General features: G+C 40.0%; 1 pseudogene; it reads right to left on the bottom strand.

The window, feature by feature from the left end:
• Positions 1-268: 268 nt before the first annotated feature.
• On the bottom strand, positions 269-3,034 carry LOC122913317 (annotated as a pseudogene).
• Positions 3,035-8,050: the final 5,016 nt, after the last annotated feature.

Here is an 8,050-nt window from a genome sequence, read left to right as displayed (position 1 = left end):
AGTGTCTCCACAGTATTTCAAGAATGTTTTGTTTATTGGACTCTGAATTTCTCCACTACAGCCATTAATAAAATGCAATTACATGAGTACTTCCATAGTATTTACACAGAATTTCATTTACAAGTGGCCATTCATTAATCACTATTGTTGCAGCAGAAATTTCTGTCTTATTCAAAACTCGATGTAAAATGAGACGGACTGTAATTTTGCTGAAGAATCCTTGAAGAATGAGTGTATAGGCAGCTGAACACAGTGCAAACCAGGTAGTTTATATTTTTCTTCTCATGCACACAGAAAAGAATCTGGATACACAGTGGTCATGACTCAAAGAACAAAGGGGCAGACAGTTGAAAAACATGCATTGATTAGGGCAGAAGTATTCATCAGCCACCAACTGGTCTTGTGAAAAATACATGTAATTGATGGAAGAGAGGGTATAAAAAGATACAAAGTTGCTCCCCAGCAGAAGGATGCTTTGGGTGGCTCTTACCTCAGGGGAGCTTCTGGGGGACACTTTGGTCCTATAAATGTGTTGGACCTGCTGCTTATGCCATACAGGGTGGAAACGATGAACCCACTGGCCTAAGTTATGAGTCCCAAGCACAAAACATCATGGGAGGATATCAATACCGTATATAGTAAGTTTGTGTCTTTGTTGTGAAGTGCAGAAGCACAGTATCCAAATTCCATATTTTTTAAAAGATTTTTATTTATTTGATAGAGAAAGATCACAAGTAGGCAGAGAGGGAGGCGGGGGGGGGGGAAGCAGGCTCCCCGCTGAGCAGAGACCCCGATGCGGGACTCGATCCCAGGACCCTGAGATCATGACCTGAGCCGAAGGCAGAGGCTTAAACCACTGAGCCACCCAGGCGCCCCCAAATTCCATATTTTTTGAAGTGTTTTTGTTGTTCCATTTCTCAGTCACATACACAGCAACAATAATATTTAGGCTTATATTCAGGATCCAGCAAAGGATATTTGAGGGGCCAATGTACTGGGGAGGTTTCCCTTTAAGTGCTGCCAACCAGGAGTTCCAGGGGCTGATGGTGATGGCATGGAAGGCACTCAGGGGGCACATGGTGCCCATAGACAACCCCCTGGACACTCTGTGGATGAAGAAAACAACTTTGTATTCAAAGTCACTGAGAAAATATCTCAACTCAAAAGCCTCCATGGTCTCTGGGATTCCTCTGGAGAGAATGACCAAGGAGTTAGTTAAAGTCAAATGCCTAAGAAGCAAATCTGTGGACTTTGACCTGTATCCCCTTACGCCAAGAGATGACGAACAATGACAGAAAAGCAAGAAGTTCCCAGGGTTCCAAGGACCATCTGCAATAGGAAGATTTCACACCCATTAAGGCCATTCTGTCACTCGCCAGGGCTCAGTGTTCGCATCCACAAAGAGAGGAGTCTGCATGAACACATGAGCTGTGCGCTGTTTGTGGAAAATAAATTCAAAATTCTTCCCTTGCTATTACTTACCCCTGAGACTTTCTTTCCCATACACATGTCTTCATTAATTAATAATTAATAATTATTAAGTTTGATGTATTTCTTTGCATAGTGCTCATTGAGTCACTCTTACTCATGCTTTACCTGTTGTAAATTATTTAGTATTTACAAGTTATGTGCATTTTACAGCCAAGATTTTAATTATAATGAGGTTATATAACTCATTTAAATATTGCAATGGCCAGGTTGCAATAAAGTTTGGTGTTTACCAGCATGCTATACTCTTATAGCTACCTGATCATATCTTTTTTTTTTTTCTTAAGACTTTATTTATGGGGCTCCTGGGTGGCTTCATCTCAGGTCATGATCCCAAGGTCCAGGGATCGAGCTCTGCACTGGACTCCCTGCTCAGCGGGAAGCCTGCTTCTCCCTCTCCCACTCCTACTCCCCCTTCTTGTGTTCCCTCTCTCACTGTCTCTCTCTCTCTGTCAAATAAATAAATAATTTTTAAAAATACTTTATTTGTAACTAATCTCTATACCCAACATGGGGCTCAAACTCACAGCTGAGTTCTTATTATCAAGAGCTGCACGCTCCACCAATGGAGTCAGCCAGGTTTCCCTACCTAGTTGTATCCTTAAATAACCCACTGTTATTCATGCATACATTATCATCTTTGAAATTTATTTCAATTTAGGTTTGATTGTGCCAATTCCTCATTCTTGTTAAACTAATTTTTCCATTAACCATCATCACTTGTGAGTGAAGATGAAAACTTAGTAAGAACCTGAATATTGTCCATGAACAAAATGGATTTACCAAATATGTAAGTATTTAATACAGCAGTATTAATACAGTATTAATACAGCAACAGTATTAATTCAGCAGTATTAATACAGCAACAGAAGTAATCATGTGATTTTTTTGGCCAATGGAACTCACCATCGAAATTATTGTGTAATATTTCACTTTTTACCCTAAACTGTGGGATTTGTAATTTAAATAAAACATGTAGAGATCGATAAAACATTTAGAGTAGGATCTAAATTATTCCTCATTAGAGAGCATACAATTAGCTGTGATGTTTTTAAAAAAGCAACTAAAACTAATCAATTTGAAAAAGATAATAAAATACAAAACAAGCATGCAAAACAAATCTCAAGGCATGAAATCTTGTGCATTGAATAGAAGAAATGCAAGGGTGAGCCTAAAAATTATGTTAGAACTTTGAAAACCATGTAAAATATCAGAAGATACATTTAAGGGGCGCCTGGGTAGCTCAGTCGTTCAGTGTCTGCCTTTGGCCCAAGTCATGATCCCAGGGTCCTGGGACTGAACCCCCTCTCCCATTCCCTCTCCTGTGTTCCTCTCTCACTGTGTCTCTCTGTCAAATAAATAAAATCTTTTTTTTAAAGATACATTTAAGCTGAAAACATGCTGAATTCCTTAATTTTTCTGCTGTCCAAATCCTCACATGTTGAAGTTACCTTTTCCTGAAAGTCTCCTTTCCTAACTTCAGAGAGGAAGATTGTCCTTCCTTGATCAAAAGATTACAAATCTTTTCAGGAGACACTATCTCCATAGCTGCATCAAGCAACAATTATGGTTCTCCAAATGCCACTTGGTCCCATTGCTCACATTGAGATAGGATGTGCTTAGCTCCATGAAACTCATTATCACATGCACAGAAGTTTAATGAGGTAACTATACCAATCATGTCAATTTCTCTGTGGTTTCACAGCGCAGACTAAATAGCATATTAATTTCTGAATTGCAGGTTTTTAAAAATATTTTATTTGTTTATTTGACACAGAGAGAGAGAGATCACAAGCATGCAGAGAGAGGGGAGAGGAAGCAGGCTCCCCGCTGAACAGAGAGCCCAGCATTGGGCTGGATCCCAGGACCCTGGGATCATGACCTGAGCCAAAGGCAGAGGCTTAACCAACTGAGCCACCCAGGTGCCCCTTCTGAATTGCAGTTTTAAGGACAGCAAACATCAGACTATGTTACTACTTTCAGTGAACTCCAACAATTTCCATTAGGGAGGGACTATGCTTTAAACTATGTTTGGAGCAGTTAGTCCCATGGATGACCTCAGACCTCCGTAACTCTGTAACTCCGTAACTCTGTATGGACCTCAGTCTCTCCATAACTCGGCCTGTGCCTCAGGAATTGTTGTTCCTATCTGTACAGATCTGACATCAAGCCACTTTCTTCACAAGTAGAATCCTTTTTCCAAGCATGAGTTCTAACCTGGATCCAGACCCTGATACACCTCCTTCCCTTACACATTGTGTCACTTGGACTGACACTCACTCCAGTCTTTCCTGCTGCCAGGATGTGGGCTCACTGGGCCAGTCATGAAAGTCCCTGCTTGTGTGTGGGAGGGAAGCAGCCAGTATTAAGATAAGGGCTTGTGGTTCTGTGAACCTCACCTCCCGCACAGAACTGCAATTATCACTTTACCTCTCAGTGACACATAAGGCAGTTGAGACTAGGTTTTTAAAACTTTCTCCCAGACCCCAATTCCCAGAAACAATTATAAGATCCTAGAGAGGCTCTTCAAAGAAACAAGTTTTGTGTGTGGGAGAAACTTCCTTTCTTCTACAACAGCTGGAGGCAGATAGGGTCTCAGGTGGCAGAAGCAGGAAATGTTTGCATCTGACAGAGGAGGGGCTGGCAGTGATGCCAATGTATTTCACTGGACTCTGTACTTGCCTAAGAATTTCACTGCCTCCCTCCACAGTAATTTTCTTTTTCTGCCTCCTAAGAACTACAAAATAAGGAAGGAGATGGGAGGATATAGAGGGCCTGACAAGGATTCAAGGAAAAGTGATACAAAGAGCATGGAATTAGCTAGAGATGCTTCTCCAGACTCAGTCCAATTGTTTGAAAATCCTAGTTGTTAGGGATAATTCTAGGAATATATATTTTATCAATACTGACACAAAGAGAGATACAAATTCTAAGCTGAGCAATGTCTATAGAATAAGTGGCAATATTTACAGAAGAGGTCCCTCATGAACACAATACAAGGTCATATGGTTTTATCAACAGCATCCTACTACTCTTAAATGTTAGATGAACCATTGCTATGTAGGTGATCCAAACATATTGAAGGATGACACTTCCTAAAAATTTCCAGAAATCTTACAAAGATAACCACAAATATTTCACACTCCTCCTATCTGCCTAGGGATCCAAAATTATGAAATATTATTTGCAAATATTGCCATAAAATATTATGGCACGATCAAGCACAGCTTATATCTATATTCATGGATAAAAAGACTAAATATTGTTAAAATGACAGGTCTTCCCAAACTGATCTGTAGAGTCAATGAAATTTCAACCAAAATTCTGTGAAATTACTTGTAGGAATAAACTAACTGATTCTAAAATCTATAGACAGAGGCATAAGATCCAGGAAAGCCAGCCCAGTGTCAAAGCAGAAGAAAAAGTCAGATGACTGACACATCCCAATGTCAAGACTTAATATAAAGCTACATTAATTAAGGCAGTGTAGGGATGCCTGGGTGGCTCAGTTGGTTGAGCAGCTGCCTTCGGCTCAGGTCATGATCCCAGTGCCCTGGGATCGAGTCCCACATCAGGCTCCTTGCTCCGCAGGGAGCCTGCTTCTCCCTCTGACTCTGCCTGCCACTCTGTCTGCCTGTGCTTGCTCTTGCTCTCTCTCTCTCTGACAAATAAATAAAATCTTAAAAAAAACCCAAAAAACCTAAAAAAAAAAATTAAGGCAGTGTAACTCTGTTAAAATAATGGGCAAATAGCTAAATAGAACAAAATAGAGATCCTAGAAATAGACTAACTTAAATACAGCCAACTGTATTTGTTGGTCTCACAAAGGAGCTGAGGCAATCCAATGGAAAAAGGATAGTCTTGGGATGCCTGGGTGGCCCAGTCAGTTAAGCATCTGCCTTCAGCTCAGGTCATGATCCCAGGGTCCTGGGATCAAGTCCCACAACCAGCTCCCTGCTCAGAGAGGAGCCTGCTTCTCCCTCTGCCTACTGCTCCCCCTGTTTGCACTGCTAGCCCTCACTATCTCTGACAATTAAATAAAATCTTTTTTAAAAAAGGATAATCTTTTCAGCAAATGGCACTGGAACAAGTGGACAAGTGGACATCCACACCCAAGTAAAAATAAACAAACAAACAAATAAATAAATAATAAATATGCAATCTAGATACAGACCTTACACACTTCACAAACATTTACTCAAATTAGATCACATGGTGCCTGGGTGGCTCAGTCAGTTAAGTGTCTGCTTTCAGCTTGGGTCATGATCACAGAGTCCAGGGATTGAGTCCCAAATAGGGCTCCCTGCTCTGCAGGGATCCTGCTTCTCCCTCTGCCACTCTGTCTCTTTCTGTCTCTCATGAATAAATAAATAAAATCTTAAAAAAAAAATAGATCACAGACTTCAATGTAAAACACAAAATTATAACCCCCCCCAGAAGATAACAGGAGAAAATCTAGATGACCTTATGTTCTATAACTGTTTAGATGCAATACCAAGTGTATAATCCATGAAAAAATAATTGCTAAGTCAGATTTCATTAAAATTACAAACTTCTACACTATGAAAGACACTGTCAAGGGAATGAGAAGACAAGCCAGACATGGGGAGAAAACAAAAGACATATCTGACAATGGACCATGATCCAAAATATACAAAGAACTATTAAAATTCAACAATAAGAAAGCAAACAACTTGATTTTTTAAATGGAAAAAAAATCTATACAGACACCTCACCAAGAAGACACACACATAGCAAAAAAGTATATGAACAGATTCTTGTCACCATGCATTGTTAGAAAATTGCAAACTGAAACAGTGAGATATGTTAAGGGTACATTTGAGAGGTATACTCCAAAAATGACACCACCAAACACTAGGTGGATCAGCAGGAACTTGCATTCGCTGTAGATGAGAAATGCAAAATGCGATAGCCCCTTTGGACAACAGATGAGAGTTTCTCACAAAATTAAATGACCTCTCATAGGATCCAGAAACCACACTCCTAGGTTTTCACCCAAATGAATTGGACATTTATGTCCCCACAAAGTTCTGCACACAAGTGTTTATAGCAGCTTTATTCATTCATAGCTGCCAAAACTTGTAAGAAACCAAGACGTCCCTCAGGAGATGAAAGGGTAAGTAACTGTGGTCCATGCACACATTCTAGTCAATCCCGAAAAGAATGGAAATGAGCTATGGAGCCCTGAAAAGAAATGCAAGAGTCTTAAGTAAGTATTATTATTTTTAAGATTTATTTATTTGAGGGCAGGGGCAGAGGGACAGAGAGAATCCTCTATGCTGAGCTGAGCAGGGAGCCCCATGCAGAGCTAGATCACAGGATACAGAGAAGATGACCTGAGCTGAAACCAACAGTCAGCCGCTCAAGCAACCGAGTCACCCAGACACCCAGGTAGATGTTGCCTCTCATGTGTACATGCCAATTAGACATGCCGGCAGGAAACAGGGGCGAGGAACATGATGATGGCGGGCTCTTCCGTGACTCATGAAGCACTGGAGGAATAGCCATCTGCAGGGCTGAGTCATGAAGTCATCTTGTTCACATGGAGTTTTTGGCCTGTTATTCTCAAAAGAGTAAATGTGTAAGTCCTCAATTTTCAGAGGCATATTAATATGACTCTGTCCATATTCATGTTATAAAGCTGGTACAAACTAGTAAAATTCAATAATGGAACAACAAAAGAATGAGTTTGACCTGTTATATATTAAATCTTATACAAGAAAAACAGAGAAACATATTTTTAGTTCTTGTGAGACACTTTAGAAATATTCACCACATATCAGACCACTAAGCAATATATATGCCTGTGCTCATGTATCCCATCAATCAGTACATCAGAAAATAAATTTTGGTTACCTGAATGACCAAATACATATTTTGTATAAATCATGGTATCACAGGAGAGAATACTCAGAGATGCTTAAGCCACAACTATGCTACATCTAATTACTGGAAATGAGAAAAATTAGTAAGCTGGACCTGAAAGGGGACTTTTGCAGGACAGGAAAACTAGAAAGGAATCAAGCTTTCTGAAAGATAGAATTTTGGAAAGAAGAAAAACCACTGAGTCACCAAGCCTACAAGTTTTGGAAAGATTCTGGTTTCCCTCCCTCCTTTCTGGTGTTGAAGCAAAATGAAGAAACTTTTTTTTTTTAAGAGTAAAGGAAGGGCGCCTGGGTGGTTTGATCATTAAGCATCTGCCTTTGGCTCAGGTCATGATCCAATATCCCAGCTCCCTGCTCAGCAGGAAGCCTGCTTCTCCCTCTCCCAGTGCCCCTACTTCTGCTACCTCTTTCACTATGTTTTTCTCTGTCAAATAAATAAAGTCTTAAAAAAAAAAAAGTTTATTTGAGTTCAGGTTAGGACAGTAGCCCCAGAAACACAATCTTCACAAAGTAGACACGCTCCAGGAAAGAAATATTTAATGCAGGGCTATGTGCTTTTTTGTATGTGAAGAGTTAAAAATCATCATGACAAAAGACATTCTGGAAAGCTATGGACTTTACCTTCTTTTAGTATCTGCAAGGTTGCATGATTTTTT

Source organism: Neovison vison, chromosome 7 (genome assembly GCF_020171115.1).
Source record: "Neovison vison isolate M4711 chromosome 7, ASM_NN_V1, whole genome shotgun sequence".
Taxonomy (NCBI): domain Eukaryota; kingdom Metazoa; phylum Chordata; class Mammalia; order Carnivora; family Mustelidae; genus Neogale; species Neogale vison.
Note: the sequence above shows the minus strand (reverse complement) of the source record. Positions and strands in the feature narration are given on the sequence as shown.